Source organism: Camelus dromedarius, unplaced genomic scaffold (genome assembly GCF_036321535.1).
Source record: "Camelus dromedarius isolate mCamDro1 unplaced genomic scaffold, mCamDro1.pat HAP1_SCAFFOLD_114, whole genome shotgun sequence".
NCBI classification, from domain to species: domain Eukaryota; kingdom Metazoa; phylum Chordata; class Mammalia; order Artiodactyla; family Camelidae; genus Camelus; species Camelus dromedarius.
The window spans coordinates 8342799-8360262 of record NW_026989787.1 but is presented as its reverse complement, the minus strand read 5'-3'; the positions used below and the strand labels follow the sequence as shown (position 1 = coordinate 8360262).

Here is a 17464-nt window from a genome sequence, read left to right as displayed (position 1 = left end):
GAAATTGAATATGTATTAGGCCTCAGATTTTCAAGACAGTACAGGAAAATATTAGAAGTCAGATAGTGCACTGAACTGTAAAAGTCGCCAGACACATTAAAGACACATTTTATGTGGACAGTCATTCACTTCCGTGAAGCCCCGGGTGCACTATGTCTTGGAGGTGCAGACAGAGTTGTGTTGAATTGCTTTACCCAACATGTCGGATGATTAAGCCTTCTCAGCACTGATAGAAGAGCACCTGGTTCTCAATAGCCTAGCATAGCTGCAGCAGGTTTCTCATAGCTAAATGCCTCTAGTTGCTTTTGGAATCATGCCTAAATGTTTATATTCTGTTTAGATTTTCTTGTACATTCCTAGAGAGGAATGTTACCCCTTGAAATGCCAACATTGCCTAGTATGTGTCATTGGGAATAAAGGGCACCAGGTGCACAAGGGAAACCGAGGTTGGGGGTTATTTCATGGTTCCAATAGTTATTTCATTGTTCCTTTTGTTGTTGGAGGCTTCAAGAGAAAAGGGTTGGCATGTCCCTTCAAATTTTTGGACTGCTATTTTACATTGAGTCTGTCTGTTTTTTCCATAGAGCTGACAAAATCTTACAGAATTTGTCAAGTCTGGCTTCAAGGTTGACTTGGTAATTTTCAAAAACTAACTTCACTTTCATATATTTCCCAAAACATGTAAATCGATACTGTTAACTTTCTTAAAGACTGCAAATGCCTTGTCAACATAAATTCAATGCTGGAGTCTTCGGAAAATCACCCGACCATGGTTGTAAAAAAACGGAGCAAAACAAATATCCAATTTCTGTGAATTATTTGTGAAAAGTGTTGATTTGTCAATGCCCAGTAGGAAGAGAACAAGTGCAAACTGCTCTCACAAGCTACCATACACAAAACATTGTAAACACACACTCACCCAGCCCTCGGCAAGGACACTTTTCTAAGAGTGGTCTGTTACTTCCAAAGACAGGATGAGGCCTCAGAAAAACTGGAAGAAGGAAAAGGAAAAGTAGAGACTGGAAACCAGTGCAGGATCTGACCTCTGGTAATGGAGCATCAAAGGTGAAACTCTGTTTTCCTTGGAAGCACACTCTCAAGCGGGCAGCATGCATGGGATTGAAGGTGATGTGCTGAGTATTAGCAGAGTGCACAGAAGATGCTTGGCTGACAGAACTCAAAGAAATCAGCTCAAAATATCCCCAAAATTGAATCTGAGACCAAGATCCGAGCTGCCAAATCTGAGCTAGCAGAGGCAGCGGAAAAAGTGGGATATGGCTACGGATGATGGCCCTAGCAGAACTCAGGTATCTAGAGTTCGTTGTGGGTTTTGGTGGGTACTTTCAAGAGAGCAAAGTGAAATGTGACCTCAGGGAGACATCAAAAGCACTGGCGCGTTAGATTGAGTTTATCGATATGTCCTATGGCCACATCCACTGCATCTGCAGGACCAGGGTCCAATTTGACATTTCGCCAATAGAGCACATGTGGGGCTCAATCAGAGGTATCATGCATCTGGACTGAGGGTTCCTTTGGCAGTTGGGTTTGAAATCAGTATTAAAAGTTTTAGGATCTGCTACATTCATAACGTGGATTTGGAATACAGTCTATCTTGAGGCAGACGATGCGGAACTGCTTTGTGGTTGCCTTCGTGAACCCATAAATCAAGAATGAGAGAACTAGGAAGAGTGGTCATAGTCCACAGCATGAGAAGATGAAGCATTTCTTACAGCATTATCACCCAAATGCAGATGCTACATTTTGGACGGCACTGACAGCGTACTGCAGCGAGGACACATAGGTCGGGCTTCGGGATCATCCGAGCAGGCCCTGAAGTATGACATCCATACATATAGTTCCACTGTTGTTCCTGTAGACAGAGAAGCTCTGGGAAGAACCGGTAACATTGGGACATGCCCATGGCAGTAGAAAGTACAAGCGCACTCTATGTTGGCTGATTTGGAGACATTTCAAAATGTCATACAGAAGAATGCAGAGCTGAAAACCTATAGAAGCTTCATTTACACTAGTGGAAGTGCCCTCTGCCCTTTCAGAATTGTGAGATTAGTGTAATAAAAATGAGTTTCTACTAACTGAAACAGTATGGTGTGTTCATCAAAACAAAGGCAACACCAGGATTTAGAGATATACCAGACAACACACACAGGAACAGGGCATTGCATCAAGTCTAGGGATAAATGTCCTCACAGAAATACCATGGAATTGCGTACACCAAAGAGTCTAAAATTTGTAATTAACCAAGCCCAATAAGTGTATATTACATACATGATAGTACCTGAAATGTAGAGTAAAAGAAGTATAGTAAAAGAAACAGGAAGTACCATTTTCAGTTCCAAAGAGATTGAAGGCCCAAAAAATAAGCTTTCAAACAACTAGACGGCAGAACGATACCAGAGCAAGCTCTGAAAATGGAGGTGAGGAAAACACTGATGAACCACAGTGCCTCAGAATCACAAAAGGCAGAATACCAGAAAAGGGGAAGCGAAACTCTAAAGAAGAACCAAATAGTATCAGAAAACTCAATGGATGAGATAAAAACTGGGCTAAAGTCAATCCTAAGCAGACTAAATAATGCAGAGGGACTCGTGAATGTCTGTGAGGACAGGGGAACAGAAATCCCTCCATCAGAAGAAGACACAGAAAAGCAAGTGCAAACCAACGCTAACTTCATTTTGAATCCTGGGTTAAGAAAATGCAGGTAAGAATAGGACTCATAGGATTTCCAAATGGAAAAGCAAGAGATAAGATAATAAATTCTGAAAAGGAATTTGTAGAAAAATCAGAATGAAACTTGCTGAAAGCCAAGAAAATATCATCTATACGTATTCAGGAAGTACACAGCGTCCAAAAGAGGTGGAATACAAATAGACCAACAAGCAGCTGTAGAATTCAAATAAACAAATTTCATTATCATCCCAGTGATGTAAAATGCACCTCGAGGAAAGCAACTAACTCACAACAGAACCTCCAGAGGGGTTTCAGCTGATATCTCGGCTGAAATTTTGCAGCACAGGGAGGAGTGCCAGGACATAGACCATAACTTAAATGAGAAAAAGCTGCAATCTAGGGTAGCCTATGCCAAATGTCCGCCGTTTATAACAACGGCAGGGAAGGGAATTTCACTGACCGGCAAACCTGAAAAAATTCAGCAGTTTGAGACTGATCCTAAAACAAAAATTGAGAATCCTACCCTGAGTAGAAAAGTAGCAAGATGAAATTGAAATAACAAAAACATTATTGCAAATGAAATAAGAGCCTGAGTTGCAAAGAAGCAAGAAGAAGAAGGCAAGGAGGACATCAAAATCCTAAGGATGTGAGAGGGTAGCAGGAAATCATAGGTGATTTTAAGCACTATATTTTGTGAATCAGCTTACATGACTGTCTGAACAAAAGGAGAGATGCATGGCCTAATGTGTTTGCAAAACAGACAAACAAACACCAAAACATTACAGTTCGCTGACTTCTACCAAACAACCATGATTATTCAAGACAAAATACTCAAAGCGATGTAAAGGATCATTCAGCACGCATCGACCTATTATCGCTGTTAGCATGTACTCAACACACTTGTATTCAGAAAACAGAAGCGTGCATTACTATTCATAGATACTGATACAGAAGTGCATATCGTGAGCCAAACAAAATGACGGTTTTGAATAAGAGTGGTTCATAGAACTGGATATAGACTCACAAGTCTTCCAACAGGATGAACGAATGCCTTATACTACGCTACGTAGTGAAGAAATGGCATAAGCCTATAACAAAGAAAAGTAGCTCTGCATAACTGTACTAAGTGTAAAAGAGACAGACAGGAAAGTGCACGTTGGGATTGGTTTCATTTCTAGGAATTTCAGCCCCCATGAAACAAATGGATCCATGTTCTGAGATTATGGGTGTTTCAGCAGAAAGCAACAGATGGATATGTAATCTGGGTGAATGGATATTACACAAACATGAGTTTCCTTGAGTGTGTCTCTGTGTACTGTGAACTGTTAGAAAGTTTAACTAGGTGTGAATCCATAAACTGATCATGGACACTATTCCCTCTGTTTGTACTGTGTATACAGATCTGAACAAAAGGAAAGAGGGAAGAGAAAAGGACCATGGGACCCTTGTGGATAGAATCACATTTCCCTTAGGAAACTCTCGTCTAATGCAGCATCACCCTCAACACGGACTTGATGCATCAACCACTGAGGATGGCAGTTACCAGTTGGATTCCAGGTGGAATGTTGCTGTGCACCACAAGGCTTGTTGCGGCTGGTGGATCCAAGGTAACTGGGCAGAATTCTGTGGGTGGATCAGTTTGATGGTTGGTCTGCTGCCCTATGTGGAAATTGGCTTAGGTCTTTTGTTCGGGAAGCTGAGTAAGTTCGAGATACTGCTGCTGCCCAAAGACCTGAGTTCACGGGTCAGTTTCCAGAATCTGAACGGGCAGACAGTGGAAGATCTGCCTGTCATCAGCTTACTGTTGAGGCTTCGAGGTATTTTTAAACATGCCCAGTCCTGTTGACATCGACTTTATGGGAGACACGAAGAGAAGCTGGCAGAAAAGCTGGCTGCATGGATTGAGGAGATGTGCGAACACATTGATGAAAGTTGTTCTGCTACAGTGGAGAATATCGGCATGGAGACATCTCTAGAGCATACCAGGCTCGAAAGACAGTCATGAGAGCTACTGAACCTGGCTGATACTGGTAGTTACATACGGAGGGTCAACGTGCCCTTTAGAAAAATACTCGATTCTCTGCTCCAAGAACGGGTCCAAGATTCCTGACATCTAAAAGAGAAGAGATGGCAGAGATGATAAAAGCGCTCATGTTATTGGAAGAGGTCATGAGAATCCACACATCCCAAGGGGCATTTACGAATCATTCAGACCAAAATGCACCAAGCCCTGGTAAGCCTATTCCCAAGTTTGTGCCTAGCTATCAATCACATGCTCTTCCCGCCACTCCACTCAGGCATCCATTACAAAGGATCAGAACCTGAGCTGCAATGTATCCAGTAGGAGGAGAGCAAGCCCCTACTAGAATCAGAGTTCCTCCTCCTTCACAATCGGTTAACAGTGAACTCCTTAAAGGTCCAATACTCTCGACTAAAATAGATAGGATTTGAATAATTAGCTCACACAAAGAAATGATGACCTTCCCCTAGATTCAGGAAATGCTGGGGTTATGTATTCTTTGGGATGAAAAGAATGTGGGATGTGAGGGGTTTCCTTGAATGAACTTTATGTATTAGCCCTCAGATTTTCAAGACAGTACAGGAAAATATTAGAAGTCAGATAGTGAACTGAACTGTAAAATTCGCCAAACACGTTAAAGACACAGTTTATGTGGACAGTCATTCACTTCCGTCAAGCCCTGGGTTCAGTATATCTTGCAAGTGCAGACTTGGTTGTGTTAAATTGCTTTCCCCAACATGATCGGATGATTAAGCCTTCTCAGCACTGATAGAAGAGCACCTGGTTCTCAAAAGACTAGCATAACTGCAGCAGGTTTCTCATAGTTTAATGACTCTAGGTGCTTTTGGATTCAAGCCAAAATGTATATATTCTGTTTAGATTTTCTTGTATATTCCTAGAGGGGAATGTTACCCCTTGAAATGCCAACATTGCCTAGTATGTGTCATTGGGAATAAAGAGGACCAGGTGCACAAGGGAAACCCAGGTTGGGGGTTATATCTTTTTTCCAATAGGTATTTCATTGTTCCTTTTTTGTAGGAGGCATTAAGAGAAAAGAGTTGGCATGTCCCCTTCAAACTTTTGGACTGCTATTTTACATTGAGACTCGGTTTTTCCTTAGATCTGACAAAATCTTACACAAATTGTCAATTCTGGCTTCTAGGTTGATTTGGTAATATTCAAAATCTAACTTCACTTTCATATAAATCCCAAAACACGTAAATTGATACTATTAACCTTCTTAAAGAATACAACTGCTCTTTTCAACGTAATGTCAAACCTGGAGTCTTCAGAAAATCCTTCCGACCATGGCTGTAAAGAATAAGGAGTGAAACAAATATCCAATTTCTGTGAATTATTTGTGAATAGTGTTGATTTATCATTGCCCAGTAGGTAGAGAACCAGTGCAAACTGCTTTCACTAGCTACCATACACAAAATATAGTAAAAACCAACTCACCCAGCATTTGGCACAGGACACTTGACTAAGAGTGGTCTGTGAATTCCAAAGACAGGATGAGGCCTCAGAAAAACCGGAAGCAGGAAAAGGCAAAGTAGAGAATGGAAACCAGTGCAGGACCTGACCTCTGGTAATGGAGAATCAAATGTGAAACTCTGTTTCCCTTGGAAGCACAATCTCAAGCGGGCAGCAGGCACGGGTTTGAAGGTGATGCACTGAGTGTTAGAAGAGTGCAGAGCAGATGCTTGCCTGAGAGAACTCAAAGAAATCAGCTCAAAATATCCCCACAATTGAATCTGAGACCAAGATCCAAGCTGCCAAATCTGAGCTAGCAGAGGCAGCAGAAAAAGAGGGGTATGGCTATGGGTGATGGCTCTCGCAGAACTCAGGGATCTAGAGTGCGTTGTGGGTTTTGGTGGGTACTTTCAAGAGAGCAAAGAGAACTGTGATCTCAGTGAGATAGCAAACGCACTGGCGCATGAGGTTGAGTTTATCGATATGTCCTATGGCCACATGCACTGAATCTGCAGGACCAGGGTCCAATTTGACATTTTGCCAATAGAGCTCGTGTGGGGCTCAATCAGAGGTATCATGCATCTGGACTGAGGGTTCCTGGGGTCGTTGGATTTGAAATCAGTGTTAAAAGATTTAGGATCTGCTACATTCATAACCTGGATTGGGATTACAGTCTGGTTTGAGGCAGAGAATGAGGAACACCTCTGTTGTTGCATTCGTGAACCCATTACTCAAGAATGAGAGAACTAGGAAGAGTGGTCAAAGTCCACAGCCTGAGAAGATGAAGCATATATTACAGCATTATCACCCAAATGCAGATGCTACATTTTGGACGGCACTGACATGGTACTGCAATGAGGAAACATTGGTCGGTCTGCGGGATCATCCCAGCAGGCCCTGAAGTATGGCATCCATACATATGCTTCCACTGGTGTTTCTCTAGACAGAGAATCTCTGGGAAGAACTGGTAACATTGGGACATTCCCATGGCAGTAGAAAGTACAAGCGCACTCTATTTTGGCTGTTTTGGAGACACTTCAAAATGACATACAGAAGAATGCAGAGCTGAAAACCTATAGAAGCCTCATTTCCACTAGAGGAAGTGCCCTGTGCCCTTTCAGAATTGTGAGATTAGTGTAATAAAAATGAGGTTCTACTAACTGAAACAGTATGGTGAGTTCATCCCATCAAAGGCAACACCAGGATTTAGATACATACCAGACAACACACACAGGAACAGGGCATGGCATCAAGGTCTAGGGAAAATTGTCCTCACAGAAATATCATGGAATTGCGTACACCAAAGAGTCTAAAGCTTTCACTTAACGAATCCTTATAAGTCTATATTAGATACCTGATTGTACTTCACCAATAGAGAAAAACAAGTATAGTAAAAGAAACAGGAAGAAACATTTCAGTTCCAAAGAGATTGAAGGCCCAAAAAATAAGCTTTAAAACAACTAGACGGCAAAACCACAACAGAGCAAGCTCTGAAAATGGAGGTGAGGAAAACACTGATGAACCACAGTGCTTCAGAATCACAAAAGGCAGAATACCAGGAAAGGGAAAGAGAAACTCTAAAGAAGAAACCAATAGTATCAGAAAACTCAAAGGATGAGATAAAAACTGGGCTAAAGTCAATCCTAAGCAGACTACATAATGCAGAGGGACTCGTGAATGACTGTGAGGACAGGGGAACAGAAATCCCTCCATCAGAAGAAGACACAGAAAAGCAAGTGCAAACCAACGCTAACATCACTGTTGAATCCTGGGTTAAGAAAAAGCAGGTAAGAATAGGACTCATAGGATTCCCAAATGGAAAAGCAAGAGATAAAATAAAAAATTCTGAAAAGGAATTTGTAGAATAATCACAATGAAACTTGCTGAAAGCCAAGAAAGTATCGTCTATACAAATTCGGGAATTACACAGCGTCCAAAAGAGGTGGAATACCAATAGACCATCAAGAAGCTGTAGAATTCAAATAAACAAATTTCATGATCATCCCAGTGATGTAAAATGCACCTCGAGGAAAGCAACTAACTCACAACAGAACCTCCAGAGGGGTTTCAGCTGATATATCGGCAGAAATTTTGCAGCACGGGGAGGATTGCCAGGACATACACCATATCCTGAATGAGAAAAAGCTGCAATCTAGGGTAGCCTATGCCAAATGACCGCCGTTTATAACAACGGCAGCGCTAGGGAATTTAACTGACCGGCAAAACTTAAAAGAATTCATCAGTATTAGACTGATCCTAAAACAAAAATTGAGAATCCTACCCTGAGTAGAAAAGTAACAAGATGAAGTGGAATTAACAAAACCATTATTGCAAATGCAAGAAGAGCCTGAGTTGCAAAAAAGTAAGAAGAAGAAGGCAAGGAGGACATGAAAATCCTAAAAGATGGGAGGGGGTAGCCGGAAATCATAGGTGATTTTAAGCACTATCTTAAGTGAATCAGCTTACTTGACTGTCAGTCTGAAGCAAAAGGAGAGATGCATGGCCTAATGTGTTTGCAAAACAAACAATCAGACAAACAAACAAACACCAAAAGGTTACAGTTGGCTGACATATACCAAACAACCATGATTATTCAAGACAAAATACTCAAAGTGATGTCAAGGATCATTCAGCACGCATCGACCTATTATCGCTGTTAGCATGTACTCAACACACTTGTATTCAGAAAACAGACGCGTGCATTACTATTCATAGATACTGATCCAGAAGTGCATATCGTGAGCCAACACAAATGACGGTTTGGAATAAGAGTGGGTCATAGAACGGGATATAGACTGACAAGTCTACCAACAGGATGAACGAATGCCTAACTATACCCTACGTATAGAAAAAATGGCATAAGACTATAACAAAGACAAGTAGGTCTGCAAAATTGTACTAAGGGAAAAAGAGACAGACAGGAATGTGCACGTTGGGATTGGTTTCATTTATAGGAATTTCAGCCCCCATGAAACAAATGGATCCATAGTCTTAGAGTGTGGGTTTTTCAGCAGAAAGCAACAGACGGATATGTAATCTGGGTGAATGGATATTACACAAACATGAGTTTCCTTGAGTGGGTCTCTGTGTACCGTGAAATGTTAGAAATATTAAATAGGTGTGAATCAATAAACTGATCATGGACACTCTTCATTCCATTTGTATTGTGTATACAGATCTGAACAAGAGGAAAGAGGGAAGAGAAAAGGACCATGGGACCCTTGTGGATAGAATCACATTTCCCTTAGGAAACTCTCGTCTAATGCAGCATCACCCCCAACACGGACTTGATGCATCAACCACTGGGGATGGCAGTTACCGGTTGGATTCCAGGTGGAATGTTGCTGTGCACCACGAGGCTTGTTGCGGCTGGTGGATCCAAGGTAACTGGGCAGAATTCTGTGGGTGGATCAGTTTGATGTTGGGTCTGCTTCCCTATGTGTGGATTGGTTTAGGTCTATTGTTCGGGATCCTAAGTTCGAGATACTGCTGCTGCCCAAAGACCTGAGTTCACGGGTCAGTTTCCAGAATCTGAAAGGGCAGACAGTGTAAGATCTGCCTGTCATCAGCTTACTGGTGAGGCTCCGAGTTATTTTCAGACTTGCCCAGTCTTTTGATGTCGACTAAATGGGAGACACGAAGAGAAGCTGGCAGAAAACCTGGCTGCATGGATTGAGGAGATGTGCGAACACATTGATGAGTGTTGTTCTGCTACAGTGGAGAATATCGGCATGGAGACATCTCTAAAGAATACCAGGCTCGAAAGTCATTCATGAGACCTACTGAACCTCGCTGATACTGGTAGAAACATACGGAGAATCAAAGTGCCCTTGAGAAAGTTACTCGATTCTCTGCTCCAAGAACGGGTCCAAGATTCATGACGTCTAAAAGAGAAGAGATGGCAGAGATGATAAAAGCTCTCATGTTCTTGAAAGAGGTCGTGAGAATCCACACATCCCAAGGGGCATTTACAAATCATTCAGACCGAAATGCACCAAGCCCAGGTAAGCCTATTCCCAGGTTTGTGCCTAGCTATCAATCACATGCTCTTCCCTCCACTCCACTCAGGCATCCATTTCAAAGGATCAGAACCTGAGCTGCAATGAATCCAGTAGGAGCAGATCAAGTCCCTACTAGAATCAGAGTTCTTCCTAATTCACACTCGGTGAACAACAGTGAACTCCTTAAAGGTCCAATACTCTCGACTAAAATAGATAGGAATTCAATAATTAGCTCAAACCAAGAAATGATGACCTTCCCCTAGATTCAGGAAATGCTTAGGTTATGTATTCTTTGGGCTGAAAGGAGTGTGGGAAGTGAGGGGTATATTTGAATGAACTTGAATATGCATTAGGCCTCAGTTTTTCAAGACAGAACAGGAAAATATTAGAAGTTAGATAGTGAACTTAAGTGTAAAAGTCGCCAAACACATTAAAGACACAGTTTATGTGAACAGTCATTCACTTCCGTTAAGCCCCGGGTGCACTATATCTTGGAGGTGCAGACTTGGTTGTGTTAAATTGCTTTACCCAACATGATCGGATGATTAAGACTTCTCAGCACTGATAGAAAAGCACCTGGTTCTCAATAGCCTAGCATAGCTACAGCAGGTTTCTCATAGTTAAATGCCTCTAGGTGCTTTTGGAATCAAGCCTGAATATATAAATTCTGTTTAGATTTTCTTGTATATTCCTAGAGAGGAATGTTACACCTTAAAATGCCAACATTGCCTAGTATGTTTCATTGGGAGTAAAGGGCACCAGGTGCACAAAGGAAACCAAGGTTGGGGGTTATATCTTTGTTCCAATAGATATTTCATGGTTCCTTTTGTTGTTGGAGGCTTCAAGAGAAAAGAGTTGGCATGTCCCCATCAAACTTTTGGACAGCTATTTTACATTGAGACTGTCTGTTTTTTTCTTAGAGCTGACAAAATCTTACAGAAATTGTCAAGTCTGGCTTCTAGGTTGATTTGGTAATATACAAAAACTAACTTCACTTTGATATAAATACCAAAACACGTAAATAGATACTATTAGCATTCTTAAAAACTGCATCTGCCTTATCAACTTAATGTCAAAGCTGCAGTCTTTGGAAAAAACCCTCCGACAATGTCCATAAAGAAAATGAAGCGAAACTAATATCCAATTTCTGTGAATTATTTGTGAAAAGTGTTGATTTGTCGATGCCCAGTAGGAAGAGAACAAGTGCAAACTGCTCTCACTAGCTACCATACATAAAATATTGTAAACACCCACTCAACACGCCCTTCGCAAGGACACTTTATTAAGAGTGGTCTATTATTTCCAAAGACAGGATGAGGCCTCAGAAAAACCGAAGGCAGGAAAAGGCAAAGTAGAGAATGGATACCAGTGCAGGATCCGACCTCTGGTAATGGAGCATCAAAGGTGAAACTCTGTTTTCCTTGGAAGCACACTCTCAAGCCCGGAGCAGGCATGGGATTGAAGGTAATCCGCTGAGTGTTAGAAGAGTGCACAGCAGATGCTTGGCTGAGAGAACTCAAAGAAATCAGCTCAAAATATCCCCAAAATTGAATCTGAGACCAAGATCCGAGCTGCCAAATCTGAGCTAGCAGAGGCAGCGGAAAAAGAGGGGTAGGGCTAGGGATGATGGCTCTCGCACAACTCAGGGATCTAGAGTTCGTTGTGGGTATTGGTGGGTACTTTCAAGAGAGCAAAGAGAACTGTGACCTCAGTGAGACAGCAAACGCACTGGCGCGTGAGTTTCAGTTTATCGATATGTCCTATGGCCACATCCACTGCATCTGCAGGACCAGGGTCCAATTCGACATTTTGCCAATAGAGCACATGTGGGGCTCAATCAGAGGTATCATGCATCTGGACTGAGGGTTCCTGGGGTCGTTGGTAATGAAATCAGTATTAAAAGATTTAGGATCTGCTACATTCATAACCTGGATTGTGATAACTGTATGGTTTGAGGCAGAGATGTGCAACAGCTCTGTGGTTGCCTTCGTGAACCCAAAACTCAAGAATGAGAGGACTAGGAAGAGTGGTCAAAGTCCACAGAATGAGAAGAAGCATTTCTTACAGCATTATCACACAAATGCAGATGCTACATTTTGGACGGCACTGACAGGTTACTGCACCGAGGACACATAGGTCGGTCTGCGGGATCATCCCAGCAGGCCCTGAAGTATGACATCCATACATATGCTTCCACTGGTGTTTCTGTAGACAGAGAAGCTCTGGGAAGAACTGGTAACTTTGGGACATTCCCATGGCAGTAGAAAGTGCAAGCGCACTCTATGTTGGCTGATTTGGAGACATTTCTAAATGTCATACAGAAGAATGCAGAGCTGAAAAACTATACAAGCTTCATTTCCACTAGAGGAAGTGCCCTGTGCCCTTTAGAATTGTGAGATTAGTGTAATAAAAATGAGGATCTACTAACTGAAACAGTTTGGTGAGTTCATCCCATCAAAGGCAACACCAGGATTTAGAGACATACCAGACAACACACACAGGAAGCGTTCATGGCATCAAAGTCTAGGGAAAATTGCCTCACAGAAATACCATGGAATTGCGTACACCAAAGAGTCTAAAGTTTGCACTTATCCAAGCCCTATAAGTCTATATTAGATACATGACAGTACCTGACCTGTAGAGTAAAAGAAGTATAGTAAAAGAAACAGGAAGTACCATTTTCAGTCCCAAAGAGATTGAAGGTCCAAAAAATAAGCTTTCAAACAACTAGAAGGCAAAACGATAACAGAGCAAGCTCTGAAAATTGAAGTGAGGAAAACAATGATGAACCACAGTGCCTCAGAATCACAGAAGGCAGAAAACCAGGAAAGGGGAAGAGAAACTCTAAAGAAGAATCCAATTATATCAGAAAACACAATGGATGAGATAAAAACTGGGCTAAAGTCAATCCTAAGCAGACTACATAATGCAGTGGGACACGTGAATGACTGTGAGGACAGGGGAACAGTAATCCCTCCATCAGAAGAGACACAGAAAAGCAAGTGCAAACCAACGCTAACATCACTGTTGAATCCTGGGTTAAGAAAAAGCAGGTAAGAATAGGACTCATAGGATTCCCAAATGGAAAAGCAAGAGATAAGATAATAAATTCTGAAAAGGAATTTGTAGAAAAATCAGAATGAAACTTGCTGAGAGCCAAGAAAGTATCATCTATATGAATTCAGTAAGTACACAGTGTCCAAAAGTGGTGGAATACCAATAGACAAACAAGCAGCTGCAGAATTCAAATAAACAAATTTCATGATCATCCCAATGATGTAAAATGCACCTCGAGGAAAGCAACTTAGTCACAACAGAACCTCCAGAGGGGTTTCAGCTGATATCTTGGCAGAAATTTTCAGCACGGGGAGGAGTGCCAGGACATAGACCATATCCTGAATGAGAAAAAGCTGCAATCTAGTGTACCCTATGCCAAATGACCGCCGTTTATAAAAACAGCAGAGCTAGGGAATTTCACCTACTGGCAAACCTGAAAAGAATTCAGCAGTTTGAGACTGATCCTAAAACAAAAATTGAGAATCCTACCCTGAGAAGGAAAGTAGCATGATGAAATGGAAATAACAAAACCATTATTGCAAATGCAAGAAGAGCCTGAGTTGCAAAGAAGTAAGAAGAAGAAGGCAAGGAGGACATCAAAATCCTAAAGAAGGGAGAGGATAGCAGGAAATCATAGGTGTTTTTAAGCACTATCTTAAGGGAAAAAGCTTACATGACTGTCTGTCTGAAGCAAAAGGAGAGATGCATGGCCTAATGTGTTTGCAAAACAAACAATCAGACAAACAAACAAACACAAAAAGGTTAGAGTTGGCTGACATATACCAAACAACCATGATTATTCAAGACAAAATACTCAAAGTGATGTCAAGGATCATTCAGCACGCATCGACCTATTATCGCTGTTAGCATGTACTCAACACACTTGTATTCAGAAAACAGACGCGTGCATTACTATTCATGTATACTGATCCAGAAGTGCACATCCTGAGCCAACCCAAATGATAGTTTTCAATAAGAGTGGGTCATAGGACTTGATATAGACTTACAAGTCTTCCAAAAGAATGAACGAATGCCTTATTATACCCTACGTAGGGAAGAAATGTCATAAGCCTATAACAAAGACATGTAGCTCTGCAAAACTGTACTAAGAGCAAAAGAGACAGACAGGAAAGTGCACGTTGGGATTGGTTTCATTTCTAGGAATTTCTGACCTCATGAAACAAATGGATCCATGTAATTGGAGTGTGGGTGTTTCAGCAGAAAGCAACAGACGGATATGTAATCTGGGTGAATGGATATTACACAAACATGAGTTTCCTTCAGTGGGTCTCTGTGTACTGTGAACTGTTAGAAAGTTTAAATACGTGTGATCCATAAACTGATCATGGACACTCTTCTCTCCTTTTGTACTATGTATACAGATCTGAACAAAAGGAAAGAGGGAAGAGAAAAGGACCATGGGACCCTGGTGGATAGAATCACATTTCCCTTAGGAAACTCTCGTCTAATGCAGCATCACCCCCAACACGGTCTTGATGCATCAACCACTGTGGATGGCAGTTACCGGTTGGATTCCAGGTGGAATGTTGGTGTGTACCATGAAGCTTCTTGCGGCTGGTAGATACAAGGTAACTGGGCAGAATTCTGTGGGAGGATCTGTTTGATGGTGGGTCTCCTGCCCTATGTGGGGATTGGCTTAGGACTTTCTTTCTGGTAGCTGAGTAAGTTCGAGATATTGCTGCTGACCAAAGACCTGAGTTCACAGGTCAGTTTCCAGAATCTGAACGGGCAGACAGTGGAACATCGGCCTGTCATCAGCTTACTGGTGAGGCTCCGAAGTATTTTCAGACTTGCCCATTCCTGTTGACGTCGACTTTATGGGAGACACGAAGAGAAGCTGGCAGAAAACTGGCTGCATGGATTGAGGAGATGTGCGAACACATTGATGAGAGTTGTTCTGCTACAGTGGAGAATATCGGCATGGAGACATCTCTAGAGCATACCAGGCTCGAAAGACATTCATGAGACCTTCTGAACCTCGCTGATACTGGCAGAAACATACGGAGAGTCATTGTGCCCTTGAGAAAGTTACTCGATTCTCTGCTCCAAGAACGGGTCCAAGATTCCTGACGTCTAAAAGAGAAGAGATGGCAGAGATGATAAAAGCGCTCATGTTCTTGGAAGAGGTCGTGAGAATCCACACATCCCAAGGGGCATTTACGAATCATTCAGACCGAAATGCACCAAGCCCAGGTAAGCCTATTCCCAGGTTTGTGCCTAGTTATCAATCACATGCTCTTCCCGCCACTCCACTCAGTCATCCATTACAAAGGATCAGAACCTGAGCTGCAATGAATCCAGTAGGAGGAGAGCAAGCCCCTACTAGAATCAGAGTTCCTACACCTTGACAATCGGTGAACAACTGTGAACTCCTTAAAGTTCAAATACTCTCGACTAAAATAGATAGGGATTGAATACCTAGCTCATTTAATGAAATGATGACTTTCCCCTAGATCCAGGAAATTCTGGGGTTATGTATTCTTTGGGCTGAAAGGAGTGTGGGAAGTGAGGGAAATATTTGAAGGAAATTGAGTATGTAATAGGCCTCAGTTTTACAAAACAGTACAGGAAAATATTACAAGTCAGATAGTGAACTGAACTGTAAAATTCGCCAAAACATTTAAAACACATGTTATGTGGACATTCACTTCCGTCAAGCGCCGGGTGCAATATATCTTGGAGGTGCAGACTTGGTTGTGTTGAATTGCTTTCCCCAACATGATCGGATGATTAAGCCTTCTCAGCACTGATAGAAGAGCACCTGTTTGTCAATAGCCTAGCGTAGCTTCAGCAGGTTTCTCATAGTTACATGCCTCTAGGTGCTTTTGTAATCATGCCTAAATGTGTACATTCTGTTTAGATTTTCTTGTACATTCCTAGAGAGGAATGTTACCCCTTTAAATGCCAACAATGCCTAGTATGTGTCATTGGGAGTAAAGGGCACCAGGTGCACAAGGGAAACCCAGGATGGGTGTTATTTCATGGTTCCAATAAGTATTTCATTGTTCCTTTTGTTGTTGGATGCTTTAAGAGAAAAGAGTTGGCATGACCCCTTCAAACTTTTGGACGGCCATTTTATATTGAGAGTGTCAGTTTTTTCCTTAGAGATGAAAAAATCTTACTGAAATTGTCAAGTCTGGCTACTAGGTTGATTTGGTAATTTTCAAAAACTAACTTCACTTACATATAAATCCCAAAACATGTAAATCGATACTGTTAACTTTCTTAAAGACTGCAACTGCCTTATCAACTTAATGTCAAAGCTGGAGTCTTTGGAAAAAACCCTCCGACAATGTCCATAAAGAAAATGAAGCGAAACTAATATCCAATTTCTGTGAATTATTTGTGAAAAGTGTTGATTTGTCGATGCCCAGTAGGAAGAGAACAAGTGCAAACTGCTCTCACTAGCTACCATTCAGAAAATATTGTAAACAACCACTCAACACGCCCTTCACAAGGACACTTTCCTAAGAGTGGTCTGTTACTCCCTAAGACAGGATGAGGCCTCAGAAAAACCGAAGGCAGGAAAAGGCAAAGTAGAGAATGGATACCAGTGCAGGATCTGACCTCTGGTAATGGAGCATCAAAGGTGAAACTCTGTTTTCCTTGGAAGCACACTCTCAAGCCCGGAGCAGGCATGGGATTGAAGGTAATGCGCTGAGTGTTAGAAGAGTGCACAGCAGATGCTTGGCTGAGAGAACTCAAAGAAATCAGCTCAAAATATCCCCACAATTGAATCTGAGACCAAGATCCGAGCTGCCAAATCTGAGCTAGCAGAGGCAGCGGAAAAAGAGGGGTAGGGCTAGGGATGATGGCTCTCGCACAACTCAGGGATCTAGAGTTCGTTGTGGGTATTGGTGGGTACTTTCAAGAGAGCAAAGAGAACTGTGACCTCAGTGAGACAGCAAACGCACTGGCGCGTGAGTTTCAGTTTATCGATATGTCCTATGGCCACATCCACTGCATCTGCAGGACCAGGGTCCAATTCGACATTTTGCCAATAGAGCACATGTGGGGCTCAATCAGAGGTATCATGCATCTGGACTGAGTGATCCTGGGGTCGTTGATTTTGAAATCAGTATTAAAAGATTTAGGATCTGCTATATTCATAACCTGGATAGTGATAACTGTATGGTTTGAGGCAGAGGATGCGCAACAGCTCTGTGGTTGCATTCGTGAACCCAAAACTCAAGAATGAGAGAAT

The 17464-nt window shown here is 42.0% G+C and overlaps 1 long non-coding RNA gene across 4 annotated transcripts in view; it reads right to left on the bottom strand.

Annotated features, from left to right (window-relative positions):
* The window catches only part of LOC135320719 (uncharacterized), a 37048-nt gene that overhangs the window by 989 nt on the left and 18595 nt on the right, over positions 1-17464 (bottom strand). For 3 of the 4 annotated variants that reach the window (XR_010379981.1, XR_010379980.1, XR_010379982.1), the window contains 3 exons: positions 14765-15333; positions 9501-10065; positions 4714-4801 (listed from right to left, as the gene is read on the bottom strand). This is a non-coding gene — a long non-coding RNA (uncharacterized LOC135320719). Of the gene's footprint in view, positions 1-4713; positions 4802-9500; positions 10066-14764; positions 15334-17464 lie in introns of those variants that run through there. The other variant, XR_010379983.1, reaches the window with a different exon arrangement.